General features: G+C 47.0%; 1 protein-coding gene across 1 annotated transcript in view; it reads right to left on the bottom strand.

Annotated features, from left to right (window-relative positions):
• LOC125084806 (core histone macro-H2A.2) overlaps positions 1-8,608 on the bottom strand; it is a 43,077-nt gene extending 34,469 nt beyond the window's left edge. The window contains exon 1 of the mRNA XM_047702629.1: positions 8,251-8,608. The gene's annotated coding sequence lies outside the window, so the exon portion shown is untranslated. The remainder of the gene's footprint in view (positions 1-8,250) is intronic.
• Between the last annotated feature and the right edge of the window lie 7,603 nt (positions 8,609-16,211).

Here is a 16,211-nt window from a genome sequence, read left to right as displayed (position 1 = left end):
GTTTCTGTTGAGTAAGTCAGTGAGCGAGTGAATCCCCATAAAAAAGTATGTGAATCAAAATGCTTTCATCTATATATTACTTTAAAACCGGAAATTAGAGCACTTGTAGCTTTTTAATGATGGGGATGAATTTTTTAAAACTTTAAGTACTGTTTTAAAATTGCTGAGATGTACTCATTTCTCATCCCCGTGATATTTTTCTAATCTGTAGGATCGTGCTTCAGAATATCTCATATTGTAAATATTTATGAAAAAAACGAGATAGACGCTGCAATGAAGCATCTTTACTCTGTCAGTTCAAAACTCGCCTCTGGGAGACTAAAATGAGATGAAATAAAACTCGGTAGAACATAAGGGAATTCAATACAAATGTATTAACTATATGTAGAAATATATTTTTAAAGGGTGTTAAAAAAAAAAAAACTCTTAGCCTCACACCTAATAGAATTCTAATATATTTTGGTGTGTTCCCCTATGTACTGTATTAAAATAATAATAGTTAGTATTATTTTGTAGCTGTAAAAACCATTCTCAGTAATACTAGCTAAATCACCTGCTCTATTACATTTCCATTTATGAAGTCCAAGGGCAAATCATTATTGCACAAGTAATACTTTCCAAACCGTTTTCTTCCAAGGCCACCTTTAAGTGAATGAGAACAGTCAATAATTTTATCGTCATATATGTTAGAGCACATTAACAATTTATAATGTAAAGAGCTATATCAAATGCAATTTCATCAAAATGACGCACGGATCAAATTAACTAAATTAACCAACCGTGAACGTTAGAACCAAGCATTAACCCAATTTATTTAAATTATACTACTGGGTTACAAATCATTCCCCTTTTAAAAAGTCTTTCAAGTCATGTCCTGGAATAATCTAGGAGGACGTCAGCTTCCAGTGAATTCTTTATAACCCAGAGTCAGAGTGTGTGTGCCCATCTCCTTCTAGAGGGGACATCTCTCTTCTCTGGGAGAGAGAGAGCAGAGCATGGGGCCGGGGGGACAGATAGGGTCTGGATATAGAGTATATCCTGCTAGGATGGTACTCAGTGACTTTTAACAGGTGTTATTACCTTTGCTAAACACGAGCTCAAGTTTTTTTTTTTAAAAGACAAAAGGACAAGTTGTTAATATATATTCAGTCTCTTTGTTATTAGCCTGCCATTGTCTAACACAATATAAATATATTTGGTTATCTATGGTATCAGTTGATTGAGAAATGATATAAATGAATGAATAAAAAAAAAGTTTTATTCTTATTGGATCTCAGTCATGCACCCCGGAAGAAAACTGTCTTCCTGAATCTATTTATTCATGGAAAACAAAATAAAAACCAAACCCTTCACTGGGTCCAGCCTGGTCTCTTATCTTTTTGCTCTTGGGAATTAACCAGAACCGTGGGCAAGCTGTCTTCTTTCTTCAAAATCGAGCAGTTTCAGATTCGTAGTGAGGTTTATTGTTATCAGTGGTGGCCTCTTATCCTCTGAGCAAGGGACCAACTTTGAGCCAAGATGAGCTTCTCAGGTGAGGGGTGAGGAGATGCGGGAGCCCGCTTTGGGGCTGGGTGTGAGCATGCCAATATCAGACAGCAAGGAGACTGTAGCCCCCCGGGACTGCCTGATCCACCAGGGGCTTCCAGAGACATCCATGACTGGTGGGCCCCTGAGTGCATAGGTGGGGGCGGTTGTGGGTGCTCAAGACAGAGGCAGCTGCCCTGGAACTCCTCTTCCTCCATCCCTTCCTTGCCTGTCTCTCCCACCCTGTTTTCCTTACTGTCGGTCCTAAGGCAGTGGCTGCACTGTGGGTGCTGGTGGGGGTGGGGGCTGTGACTCCGGCTGCCGCGTTCTATACTGGCAACACATAGTGCCCTTTCCTGGTGTGCGCGTACGGACTGGGCTTGGCAGTTTTATCTGCTGCACTAGGTAAGGGCAACCGTGGGGTGCCTTTCCATCTATGAGCAGAAGCCGCTAGACCTCGAGGGTGCGGCACAATGGCAGATGGGAGGTACAGGGGACTGGAGTGGGGGGCGGGGGGGGCGGTGTGTGGTGTGAGCGGGTGGGGGCTCCAGTCTTGTACTCACCACCTGTGGTCCTTAGCCAAACCCACTGATTTTTCAATACCTCTCCCCCACAACCCCGCTAAATTTGCTCAAACAAACAACAAAAAGAACAATCTTTCAGGAATTCCAACATATGAAACAGATGGAAGGAAGGGGAGCAGTCCTGGGTGCAGGTGGGAAGTCCCTGAGAACCTTGATGGCTGGTCCCCGCCTTGCCTGCTTTAGGCCTCTGAGAAATGACAGCCATTACACCTGCCAACCTGTGAGGTCCTTTCCCACTTGAAAGATGGTCCTAGTCTATGAAGATGCTCAAAAGATCCCTCCTTCTGACACCCCTCCCCTCTGTTACATCCACAGACATGGAACAACCCAGTAGAATGAAGTCATAGCCAGGTGACCTTTCCTTTGAAGGGACTATCTTGTCATCCACAGCAGTCATAGGGAAGAAAAACCAGACTTGAATATTCTACCTTGCTTGGTTCTGAAACTGCCCTTCTCCACCCCAAGACAATAATCTATAGTGTTCACTGAAGAGCAGCGGGGGTGAAATCCAATTTCATAGCACGGGGGCAACACTGGGTTAGCACTGCATGAAAATTCTGGAAGCGTGATCGATCCGCAAGCTTGGCATCCTGCTGGGGGACCCCGTGAATAATCACCTGATCTAAAAGTTTATGTTGTCTATCACAAAAGCTGTTGGAATTTACCTTTTCATATTCTGCCACCACTATCTAATTTTAATGGCTTTATTGAACGGTTAAGGCAGTCCAAAATATACATCGCATAATATATGGCGTTATTAGCACCCGGCTAATGTAAATGCAGTAAATGCAGGGCGTGGGTTTCCCAGGATCGGTTTGATTTTTACTTTGTTAGGTTTTTGTCCACTTGTGGTGGAAACACCCCAAATTTAGCCCTGCAAACTATATCATCAGGATTGCCTCTTTTATCCAGAAATAACCCCAAATCTCTGATCAGATCATGTGTCACAGTTTTGGGTTCAATATTATGGTTGCCCGTAGCTAATCCTGGCATCCCCGGAATGAGCTGGAGTGAACGTCCCTGGGCTGGGGCTGCTGGTTGGACATGGATTTCCACACACACTTCTCTGTCAAAGCACGAGAATTCTGACTTGAATTACTTACTCCATTCCTAGTCCAAATTGGCAACGCCAGTCAAATAAATCGGGCAAAGTATGATGGAGGGCGGGATGGATAAATGAACAGCAAGGGCTTCAGCGAAACCACCAAATTCATCTTATTTAATACTTTGTGACAAGACAGTTTAAAGCACAGTGTTGTGTAGCTCAATTGGATAATCTTTATCTTTCATCTGACAGAGGCAGGTAAAATGGTGATGCAGAGAAGTTTTTAAAGTAAAAATCTGCGTATCGAACCTAATCTGAGACTCCCTAGGGAGGCCCGCAGGCCCTTGTTCTCACCCCATGGAGGGGAGGATGTGGGTTGTAGAGGGAGGGTGTCTGGACCCAACTCCCAAGTCTACCTCCAGCTGTGGGCACATCTTCCACCTCTCTTTTCTTTCCCATAAGATGGCTCTAATAATAGTACCCGCCTATTGCGCTGTTGGAAGAATGAAAGGAGTGAATATGGAGAAAGTGTCTGGAACAGCACCTGGCAGGCAATAAGGCATTTCATAAACCTTAGCCATTGTGGACTTATTTCCAGAGAAGAAACAATTTTAGGGGATGATTTTCATGGAGCGCAGGCAGGCATTTCCCCTCTAGTTCAAAAGCAACAATGACAATCCCGCAGCGCTGGGTGGTCTGTGTACATCACGAAGCTGGAGCTCAGTAACATCTTCCTAGGAGCTTGTGTAAAGGGCTGGTGATGAAATTTCCACCCTGGGGAAACACCGAGAGCTACCCAAGCTACTGAGAACTTCAAGACAGTGAGTACCTTTATTTTTCCCAAGATGGGGCACTTGGGTCCCCTCCTAGTCCAATCCCCCAAATTCCATCTGTCTGGGAATTCACAATCAGTCACCACATGGTTGGAATCCTAGGATTTCGCAAGGTCATGATCTAAGACTGAAAGGGACTAGAGTGATCGACCATTTTTAGTGCACCCCTCCTGCTTTTAGCCACCACAGAAGGTGTGACAGGGGAGGGGCGGGGGTCAGTAAACAGCTTGTCTATGACCACACAGTCCATGTGAGACCAGAGCTATGACCAGCCCCTCACCCCCACTTCTGGAACCCTGGTCTGGGGCTGTTTGTCCTGTACTCAGTTATACCTGGCAGTGTTATGTACACATATGATCTTCAATAAATATTCCTTGAACGAGTGAATAAGGGAAACCAGCCTTAAATGTCCCCTTCTTTCTTTCCTTCCTTCCATCCTTCCTTCTTACTGTAGTCTCCACCTGCAATGTGGGACTTGGACTCATGACCCTGAGATCAAAATTTGCATGCTCTAAGGGCTGAGCCAGGTACCCCTTAAATATCTGTTTCAAAAGCATTTGGGGGGTTCCTTTTGTGAATTTTTGGGGGGAGGGGAAGTGAATTATCCTCTCAAATGCTCATCTTTCCCTCCAACTTAATTCCCCATATATAGCCCTGTGTGCATCTAGGAGGAAAAAAACTCCCCCATCCTGAAATTTTCACTATCTTCCTTTTTAAAATACTACCTTCCAGTATCATTGTCAGAAGTTCCTCTACTGGTTCATTTTTTTTTTTTCTCTCATCTAAATCTAATGTAAGATATTCACAGAAACATAGCGATTAGACAAGTATAAACTATTGGTTTAGTTCCCTCACCCACCTGAACCTTGGCAGGGCAGGCCGGCCGCAGCCTCGCAAGGGAATTTACGTGATAACGTGATGACATTGAAGAAAGAGGAGAAGCTCTGTCTGGTCAGTCTTCCTTCTGCCTGCCTCGGATCCTATCCCCTTCTTCTGCATTCTCTGTGAAGCCTACTCCCAGCCTTCTTCCAGACTAAAATTCTATTCTCCCTTTAAAAACTGTTGTAGCATTTTATTGGGACTGTTATTACACATTATCAATCACTTGTAACTTCTTAATTGTATTTAGTTATGCAAGTAATACAGAAATTAATTCAAATAGTAAAATTCCAAATGTTGTAACAATGGTTACAGATGGGTATGAATAATTGTATGACTAAACTCTTCCTTGACAATTTCTCCAGTTCTCGTCTCTTTCAGTGGGTGTCTTTATGCCCTTCCTATCTTTTTATATGTGCATTTTTACTTATAGAATACATAGTATTTTGTCTTTGTTTTTGTTTTTTACATAAATAGTACCATACAGTATGTATTGTTCTGCAACTGCCTTTTTCATTAGTATGTCTTGGTGACCTTTCTGTCTCAGTATATATGGGCTTACTTCATTCTTTTTAAATGCTGCCTAATCTGTCCAGAAGATAGATGTACCAGATTTTATTTAGCCATTCCATATGATGGCCATTAGGTTGCTTTCAGTTTCAAAACTGCCAAAACTCTGCAATGCGAGGGAATTACATAATCTGTGCCTGCTTCCCTAAGATATAGACCAAGAAATGGAATGGCTGGGTCACAGAGTGTGCTCGTTATTTGACTTTAACAGTGCCCTCCAAATTGGCTATACCAGTTGACACACCTGTTAGCAGTGTAAGAAAGTAACTGTTTTCCCACTTAGCTTGCCAAGAGTAATCATTTTTTACCTTGTCTTACTTGCATATATATTTTATCTCCTAGGCTTGGAACCTGAGCTCTCTCAGAGCAAGGCCCATGACTTCTACATATGTGCATTGGTTCCCCCAACCAGAGGTGTTTAATAATTGGGTCCCAGTAGATGCTTGGGGAGTGATCTCCAATCACAATCTTTGCTCATCCCTGTGCCAAAAAAGCATTTATCTTTGAGGTTATTTCTTAAGAACGAAAAATTTTTTTTCAAAAACTTGGTTGGATTTTTGTACATCCTTCCCCCTGGCCAAGTTACAGATATCATTCATTTAAAGTTGTCTGCCTAAAGCAGGATTCCCTCGTGCTCTGCAGGCAGGAGGCAATGAAAGCAGACCTGCCTGTCTCAGACAACAGCTAGCAGGGTGTCCCACCCACTGGGAAAAGCCTCAGAATCCCTGGGAAGCAGACAGAAGATGAGATAGAGAGGGAGTAAGGTCCCTCTTTGGAACATTCTAGATCCAAGGAATGAAATTCTTTTACAGAGTTCTGAAAGAGAGGAAATCATTCATAATGTCCGAAGCATGGCAATAAATGGATCCAGGTGAGGAAGACCTGTGACAGGTTAGCAGAACTGGAGCAGAGAACCAGAAATAAATATATTTTCAATTTGGTTACAGGAAAGGGAGGTTTTAGAGGTGTGAATTACTGGATGCAAGATAAACTTTTCCTTCAGGCAGAGCCTATATTTATTTGTATGATAATCTTGGGCTAAAGCGATTCTAAAAATCCGTGAGCGTGGTTCCAAATCTTGCCGTTCTGAACACTCACTTGGAAAAAAAAAAAAAGGAGTTTTCCAAAAGGGTAAGAGATAACTTTCAGTTAAATATGAACGAGCTGAGAATTGTGTGTCGCTAAATAAGAAACAGTACAAACGGAGGCGCGTTTCGCTCTGGATAACGGTTCTATTCCTCTCGCCTATTGAACCGTTTCAGTAGCAACTGTGCAGCCCAGGGAGGGGGCACAGGGGTATTTGGACACAAACACAAATGAGAAAAACGAGGAAACCGTTTGCTAGGGTGGACTGACCGCCTCCAGCGGAGTGGGCCCCTGAGGTCTGGGGGGCGCAGGCGCGGGCCCTGTTCGGAATTCCCTGGGGTCACCAGCGCCGCTGGGGTGCGGGGACCCCCTTTTCCGTCGGGGCTGCCCTGCCCCAGACACACAGGGACCCGCGCTTTGGCTTCTCAGCCAGCTTCTTCTGGCCCCTTATGCTCACCGTGGGACCGTTGCCACTAAACCCCAGCAGTGACCCGGCCGAAATCAAGCTCGCGGTGGCCCAGGTCGCGGCCGCAGCAATCAGCTCCCGGGAACTCCTGGAGAAGAGGCGCATTTGGCCCTTTGGGGGCTCAAGGCCCGTTGGCCATTGTTGGGAGGAACAAAGAGGGCAGGAGCGGAGGGCGCCCCCACGAGGCAAGGCGGGGAAGGACACCGACGGGCGCGATTTCGAAGGCGGCCGAGGCTGGCACCGGGTGCTGGGGAGAGCGGGCTGCGAGCCGGGGAGGCAGGGCCGGTCCCGCCCGCCGCGCCCCGCACGCGGCTCGCGCGCCGTCTGGCGCCCGCCGCAACCCTTTCCTTCGTCGCGGCCACTTTACTTTTATCCCCCTTTCCCTTTTATTATTATTATTATTACTATTAATTATTATATTATTATTATTGTATTTTTCCCGCGCAAAGCGGGAAGCGGGGACTGCTCGAGCGAGCTCCGCGGAGGGGCCGCCATTTCCCGGGGAAAGCGCAGCGCGCGGCGGCACCGGGCGCCCCGGAAAGGGAACCGGAGGGGAGTGCCCGGCCCCGAGCCCTCCTCCGCGCCGGCCGAGGCTCATGGGGCTCACCGAGCTCGCAGCGCCCCGCTACCGCGCAGCGGCCCCCGGCGTCGCCCCCGCCGCCCGCGTCCCCGGCCTGACCTTCCGCGGCGCGGCCCGCCCCCGACCCGCGGCCCCCGGCCCCCTTCCCTCTGGCCCGGGCCCCCGCGCCCCTTCCATTGTCAGCCCCGAGCGGGCCGGCGCCCAGCCCCGCACCCTCGGAGGCCCCCCGAGCGGCCCACCGCCCCGGAGCAGTCCCCTCGGCTGCCGGGCGCCTCCCTCCTCGGCTCTGGCGCCCCGAAGTCCGCATCCCGGGAGCCCTCCGCTCCCTGCCGGGCCGGCCTCGCCGCGGCCCGCCGCCGGACCCCGCATCCCGCCGCCTCCTCCCACCTCGCCCAGGATGCCCCCGCTCCTTGCCGGCCGCGGCAATTTTACCGCTTCTTTCGCACCCCCGCCCCCCCCCCCCCCCGCCTTTATTTCGCGAGGAAGCAAGTTGGGCAGCTTGATTTATTAATTCTTCTCTCTTTTCTTTGGCGGGGAGGGTCGGCTATCGGGGTGCGCCCGCAGAGGTCGGGCGGCAGGAGAGGCAGGGGTTCTCTCCCGCCCGTGCGCTGCCCCCGCGGCGCGTTTTGTCTCCAGACCCCGGAGCCCCCTGAACAATAATGCCATCGCCATGGCTGGCTCACCTGGTGCTGCGCCGCCTGCTCCGGGCGCCCGGTGCCCTCGGCGCGCCGCTCCCGGGGCGCAGGTTCGGCCCGCGCGGCGCCGGTGCCGGGCAGGACTCTTTGCCTTTCTTTGGGTTCTATCGGTGCTTGTCAATGGCGGCAAGCGGCAGTTCTCCGGGCCGCGGATAGTAGCGGGGGGAGGAGGAGGAGGGAGAAGGGATTGCTCCTTCTCCACATAACCACCTCTAGGAGGAGTCGCTCAGCCTCATCCCCCGCCAGCCCAGGCTCCGCGACGGGTCCGGGGCTTTCGGTGGGGCTTGATGAGCTATTGTCCTTCAGGAGCATTAATGATGAAACCGCGCGGCCTCCGCGTCGCGGGCGGATCTGCCGGCTGCGCCGAGGGCCACTCGCGGAGACGAGGCTTTCCCCAGGGCCGGGAACAGAAGCGCTACGGTCAGGATCCGGAGGCTCCGGAGAGCAGGAGCCACCTTTGGTGGGAGAAGACGGCGTGGGCGTTCATCCGGTCCTTCTGTGGAGAGCCTTAGAAGGGGAAAGCCCAAACGGCCCCCTTCTATGGTCTCGTGTCCTCAAATAATAACGAATACCAAACAGGAACGTTCGTGTCTACTCCTGGGGCTGTTGCCTAGAGTGGCCACGGCCACGAGAACCGAGAATGTGTATCCATGCCTGTTGGCTTTTTATAAATTCAGACCAGTTTAGATTCCAGCGTTGCATAATATTAGCAGATGGATGTTTTGGTGGGGGAGACGGTGTGTGTGGACATAATTTTTAATTCGGTTGCTTTACCGTGTGTTAATTTGTAACATCGAAGCAGGTGTTAAGATGGGCGCGAGGCTATTGTCTTAAGGACCAAATGTTAGTTTCCAGGAAATGTATTTTTCTAGGGATGCGGTGGACGATATCAGGTGTGATCATGGGATTAGTAGTAGCTTTCTTCTACTGGAAGCCATCTCCTTTGTCACTGGAGATGGTGGTGGGGGCTCCGTGGCTGGGGGCGAGTCAAAGGAATGTGTTTATTGCAGGGAGAAGTCACTTGCTATGGGCCACCCATGCTTCCTTGGGTTTCTCCCCATGACTCAAAGGATTGGGAGAGGCGAAATTTTGACCTCTTCATAAAAGAGAAACCCACAGGAAGACACAGGTCTCCAGCATTGGTCAAATGTGTGCTTTTCAGAGCCTTTCACATTTGGTAATATTGTGTACATCTGCCCCCATAAACCTGTAAATGTTTAGGTAGTGGGAAACATTGGGAGTGACTGAGAGCCTCCAATCCCTGGAGTGGGAAAGAACCCAAATGCCCAGCTGCCCTCGGGATTTTCATTAGTCCATGGGGGCTGTTGATGGAATGAGTAGATAGGGCTTTAGACCGAATGCCTTTTAAACAAGTATTTTGCTGAGAAATCTGTCTGCTTCCCAAAAGATTGTGCATATATCAGAAAGGTATAAATAAAACTCCCTTTGTTGAAATCTCATATGGCTTTTCCAGCTCTCCTGGACACAATGGTCTCAGTTTATGGAGACTTCCTTCACTCTTCTTCCTATCTCTTTTACCCTCTCTGTATATGACCTCACTCTTCTTTGTCTTTGAAGGTACTCTCCAGGTCAGAAATCTACTCAGGATAAAGTCCTCTTTTCCCAAGACATATATTTAAAGGGTTTCAAATGATCCCTTGGGGGCATCTCAAATGGTTTCGATTTTCCTGTTCTAGAGGAAGTGCCTATCTCCCTTCTTATATAGATTTTTGGTGTGTCCATTCTTGATCACAAATAACCTCCAGGCCAACATTCAAAAGAGTTCAGGAGCCTTCTGGGAGTGCTTGAAAAATGCTCCTACCCTGTGACCCACTCAGCCTGGCTGACTGAGATATAGTTGAATAATTCATCAATACATATTAGATTCACATTCTCCCTGTAACTTCACCATAAAAATGGTACACTTGGTCATTTTTATGTGCATTTTATGTAACTCATTTCATCCTAGCATTTTGTTATGTGCTATCTGAGAAAGGCTAGTCTAAGAATTTACTGGTCAGCGTTCTCCCGTTTCCTCCTGGCTGTTTTCTTCCAATAGATGATGTAGTCACAACTTGGAGAGTCAACGGGGGTGTCAGCTTCATAAGGCTCTTGTTCCTTGAATAGAAGGGTTCATAGAGGCCACCTGCCTATATGTTATAGGATGAAATCTGATCTTCAGGTGGGTCAGGTGACTTGGTCAAGGCCACATGGGTGAAACTCTGGTTCACTTACCGTTACCCAGCCTAAAGCCATTTCCCCCAACTCCAAACTTCAGAGGATGTACGGGGGATAAATAAGCAACCTAATATGCGGATCTAGTTAAATTATATGTATTTACTATTGGACATTTGACACATGAACAAAAATTTGACCCGATAATATTGGCTATTTAAAATGGTCAACGTAATTAGAAATTCATCACTAATTGTAAGCTCTGCACTGACCTACCTCAAGGAATCTCAGACAAAGAGAATAATATATAGGAATAACAAGAGTTCGCACTTCCTGCATTTTTCCAGAGTGCACTGTACTTTTACCCTTACTAACTCATTTAATCCTCACAACGACTCTGTGGGTTGGGGAGTATTACCTTCTCCGTATGGACAGAGAAACTGAGGCAAAGAGTGAATGTGAAACTTGCCCCCAGTTATGGAGTTAGGAAGTGGCGGTTTTGTGTTCTTTTTTTTTTTTTTTTAAAGATTTTATTTATTTATTTGACAGAGAGAGAGAGAGAGATCACAAGTAGGCAGAGAGGCAGGCAGAGAGAGGGGGAAGCAGGCTCACTGCTGAGCAGAGAGCCCGATGCGGGGCTCGATCCCAGGACCCTGAGACCATGACCTGAGCCGAAGGCAGAGGCTTAACCCACTGAGCCACCCAGGCGCCCCCGGTTTCGTGTTCTTAATCCCTGTGCTAATCTGGTGGGAGGGAACGTGTGCGTTCACTTCAGGTGAAGTAATTTTGTGATCGGTCACCGGACGATTCCCGATACATATAATCAAGGAGGTGGTGAAAAGCCCAGGTGCGGCAGGTTTGGTTGATTACCACTGCGCTGAAAACATTTTCTTAAACTTCGACTGTGTGTGTAGATAACATTATGAATAAATGGGTTGGCTGTGAGTTGACTCCATCAGCGACAAGGAGTCTAGCGAACATTTTATTGAGGTGCAGGATGGATTTCTTCTCCACATAGGGAGTCATGCAGCATGATTTAGAGATGGGGGGAAAAAAAAAGAACCAGCCATGCAGCTAGATTCATAGTCTGTGGAGTCTACTAGTCATTCGTTCACAAAATCATCTATTTTAAAGACAGCTTCATTGATTTTGGCCCCCCCCCGTTTTATTTTCTTATGATCCCAATGTATGATGTTCTGTGAATTGAGTGGGTGTTTATTTTCCATGATTTGTTCCAATATAGTTCGTGACACCTATTATAATTTGTGGTCATTTTACCCTTCTGAGATGTTGGTATGCAATGACCCTATTAATTTCCTGACCCTCGCCTCTTCCAAAAGGACTGTTTCGTGTGGGCATATATTTATATCTGGCCTACGTGAGTGTATGCGTATTATGTGTCTAAGATGTATATATCCAGATTAATTTCATTTGAGAATTTCTGCTCCCCTTTGAAGTAACTTGAGATTCCCTGGGAGTGTCATAAAAACAGATGGAAATCATTGGTTTAAGCTCTTCTTTGAATGTAAGTTAGGCAATTCTAGATGCTGTATTAATTCCATCAAGGCACCAACTGGCATAACTTGAAATAGCAACACGGAGGCCTGAGGTTATGAGTGCAGGCAAAGCTCCAGGCTAAAAAGTACCCCACCATTCTAGGAAACGAAAACAGCTTTTAAATGTACACTATAACCTGAGAAATACTAGGCAATCTGACTCAAAATTTTTTATTGGCTAGAAATATGCAAAGTCTTCCCCGGTGTTATATTTTGAGTGGTGAACATTTGATTAATGTTTAATTAATCACTTGATTTCCTTCACCAAAACTGGCAGCTTTAGGATCTTAATCACTTAGGAAAGGGAATGATGTCTTTAAAGAAACACATAGGCCCTTATTATGCCAACAACGCCTATTGTTAGTAGCTCTAGTTAAAATGAACATCGCTGTCTCCTAACAAAAGGAACATCTTAATAGCCCAGGTTTTTAAAAACAGCAACAAAATATGTCCTTTTCAAGGCTAAGCCCTGACCATTTGGTTCTGGGACAGGGAGATTTACATAAGTGAGTCTCTTTGTGTGTGTAGATAAGTAACTATGTAGATATATCTCTCTATAAATTTATAAACATTTGGGGTGTGTGTGTGTGTGTGTGGGTGTGTGTGTGTGTATTATGAGATGGGTCATGACTTCTATAGCAGCAGGCTCAGAGTTAAGGCTGATCGGGATTTTAAAGGAATCAACCAAATGTTTAGCATTTAACTGATGATGAACTACGCTGTAAAAGAAAATTAAATGTTGCAGGTTTTCAAGAGAAATACATTATCAGCCCCAGTGGTGCAAAGTTGTGGTTAGGAAGAGAAGGCATGAGATGTCATTATTAATGGAAACAGAACCCGGAGCTAAGGGGAGTGTGCCAGTTGGGATCTTGCTGTGCCCGGTGCCAGAGCTCTCCGGGAGATCAACCCATTACCTCCAGACAGAGCTCTTTGCCACGATTGCGGTGGGAAGTGGCAGCATGCGTCTACAGAGACTGGACCTTAGCATCTGTGTTGGGAGATCTGTGCAATGTGGCCTCTCACCCGAACAAAATTGCTCTTTACGATTTAGACCCATTCTAGAGAATGGGGGGGGGACAGATTTTCGAAATCCACAAAAGCAGAATACCATAGTAGAACTATAATTTATTTATACAAATGGTGTGTTTTTACAAAGGCCATCTGTCAGTTAACTCTCTGATCTAAAACAAATCTGTTTGTTCCCCCAAAAGAAATAACATGTCTGTTGAAAAAGGATTTATGGACGACAGGCTGCCCAATCCACCAGCCATTGGTATAATAGCAACTATTTATGATATATTTACTTCTACAGGAGGGCTGTGAGTGGAAACTATTACTTGTAAAGTATGGTAATTAATTTTCATTACCTCGAAGCCAAGAAATGGAGCCCAGTTGCATTTATTAAGATTACTGCATGAAAAACATGTTTCTTCTGGGGAGAAAAATCCAAATAAAAACACTTGGAGAGCTTTGGCCACGTGGAAGCTCATTGCTCTGATGGGTGGCAGCAGGGACATGGGCTTGTACTCAAGCACTGGGTTCGTTTTTGGAGGACAAGGGGACAAATCATTATTGAATGACCCTGGCCACTTGATCCCCAGGCACCATCAATGGCTCTTATTGGAAATTAGATCTTACTAGTAATACTAAAAGGACTCTAGGCTGGGAGAGAGAGAAGTGGAAGAGGAGGGAAGGCCCCCTGTTCCCATCCCCTGTACACAAAGGTGACACTCAAGTGAATATTTATAAATATTTATTTCCAAATAGAATCTAATATTTTTAAATAGGCACAGTCTGCAAGAAACCGGGCCAGGTCACACGAGAGGTACAGAGAGGCATCTTCTCTTCTCAGGAAGCTTACCGTCTGGTAACCGAGGGCATGGCAGCAGGTGCAGAAATCACCTTGAAATTATCAATGAAGAACTGGTGACAAGGGTTAGGAGCTACCTTGTCTCTGAACACCTTTCTTAAATTGACACCAGTCCCTACATGTTGGTGTTCCAAAGCATTCTTTTTTTATTTTTTTATTTTTTTTATTTTTTCAGCATAACAGTATTCATTATTTTTGCACCCAAAGCATTCTTAAGATGAGCTAAACCAGGTTTCTCCCCCAAATGTTTTATTTTATTTACTGTTTGGTTTTCAAACATTTTAAGAATAGATAATACTTGAATAAAATAAAAAGTGACCTAGGTTGACAATCCATAGGGTCCGCTCCCCTGTACCTCTAGGCAGCCAGCTGCCCTGTCCAATGTACCCAAAGTTACTTTTCTTGGGTGTCCTTCCAAGCAGGGACTTTTCTCCCTGTTGTGGGAAGAGGTCTTCCCTGTCTTCTCTGGACTCTGGAAGAGTCTTAGTGTTTAGTCCTTCAGGGGACAACTTAGCCCATGCACTGTCCTCTGCTGAGGTCTCAGGCAGAAGAGTGGATGCAGAGGCTCAGAGACAAGACACTGAGGAAGGTACAGATTCGGGATCTCTTGCCAGTGCTGCAAAGCAAAGACCTTCATCTCCAGACCTAGGAAAGTCCTCACACGGCATCAGTCAGAGCTCTGGGACATATCTGGCACCGAACTGTCTCTCAGGCTGACAGTCTAGAATCCCACCTCTGTGAAGATAAGAAGATAAGAGGACCCACCCTTTACTTTTGATGGCTCGATCCTTGGAGATGCCCAGATGCCACTCAGCCTTATTGCCCACAAACACCTCCTAGTCATGGAGCTAGAGATTAAGTGGACACCGCCTTGGACCCCCATTAGAGGGGTTAGAGAGAACAGGTCTCTCAGGAGAGTTAGACTGAGTCTGGTTGCCTCCAAGTTCCACACTGCAAAGAGCATCAGAAACGATGGGGTGGTTTTTGGTTGGGATCACGCCCAAGGGCATTTCTACTTGGGACCTCTGCAGCTGGGGTCTATGGGCAGGGTCACCTTCACTTAGGGCTGGTGCTCTCTGGTTGGGCCGCCATCTTTCCCATCAGGAGCCTGGTCGCAGCCCAGCCCTTGGGGAAATCTGAGGGTAATGGCCCCGGGCATAACGCTGCCCTGGGTGCTGCACGGGGAGGAAGTTGAGACAGCCAAGGCCCACTAGGATTTGTGGGTTAGCGGGGCTGCGGGGGAAGCTCAGGGCTTCCTACAGCCATTTAACTATGGCCCCCTCTGCTCCGGTCTTCAGAGATTGCCTGCTCCTCTCCTACCCTTTATAGAGGAAATCCTGTGTCCACCCTTGGGCCTCAACGCCACTCCCTGCCTCACATAATTATTCCTTCCATTTCATTGGGTTGGGAAAGAGTAACCCAAGGTGAGAGCGGAGGGAGTTAACGCTCAAGGAGACTCAGTCACTCATACCTTTGCTAGTCATAAAGGTTTCCACCTCCATTTCTTTCTTCCTTCCTCCTTCCCTCCCCTTCTCCCTTCCCTCCCCTTCGAAACTCTTAGCTTGGGTTCTTGGACACTTGGAGATCCACCAGGAGCACTTAGGGCTCTTGGAAGAAACTGGGGTTCTGGAATGTTTTGTGTCCATGTGCATTTCTGTTGAGAAGACCCATCTTACGTTTTGGCAGCTTCTCAAAGGGATTCCCGCCACAAACGTCAGCTAGTGCTGTCTCAGTTTTCCCACCTCGTCCCAGGCTCCTGTCCTCACCAGCTGAACTCTGGCTACATTGCTAGGAGAAAGTGTCATTCCTCCCTTTATAGCAGAGGGGGACAAACTTATTCTGTAATGGGCCTGATCGTAAATATTTTAGACTTCTTCGTCATGAGGCAAAATAGAGGTTAATACATAGGTACTCATATAACAAGAGAGAAAGGAAATTTCCGTAACAATTTTATTTATTTATTTTTTAAAGATTTTATTTATTTATTTGACAGACAGAGATCACAAGTAGGCAGAGAGGCAGGCGGAGGGGCGGGGGAAGTAGGCTCCCCGCTGAGCAGAGAGCCCAACTCGGGGCTCGATCCCAGAAACCTGGGACCATGACCTGAGCCGAAGGCAGAGGCTTTAACCCACTGAGCCACCCAGGTGCCCCTTCATAACAATTTTATTGATAAAATGTTGACTATAATAAGAGTAGAGTACAGGGGTGCCTGGGTGGCTCAGTGGGTTAAAGCCTCTGCTTTCTGCTCAGGTCATGATCCCAGGGTCCTAGGATAGAGCCCTGCGTCGGGCTCTCTGCTCAGCAAGGAGCCTGCTTCCCCCCTCTCTCTGCCTGCCTCTCTGTCTACT

This window comes from Lutra lutra, chromosome 14, assembly GCF_902655055.1.
Source record: "Lutra lutra chromosome 14, mLutLut1.2, whole genome shotgun sequence".
Classification (NCBI taxonomy): domain Eukaryota; kingdom Metazoa; phylum Chordata; class Mammalia; order Carnivora; family Mustelidae; genus Lutra; species Lutra lutra.
This window is presented reverse-complemented; position numbering and strand designations above follow the sequence as displayed.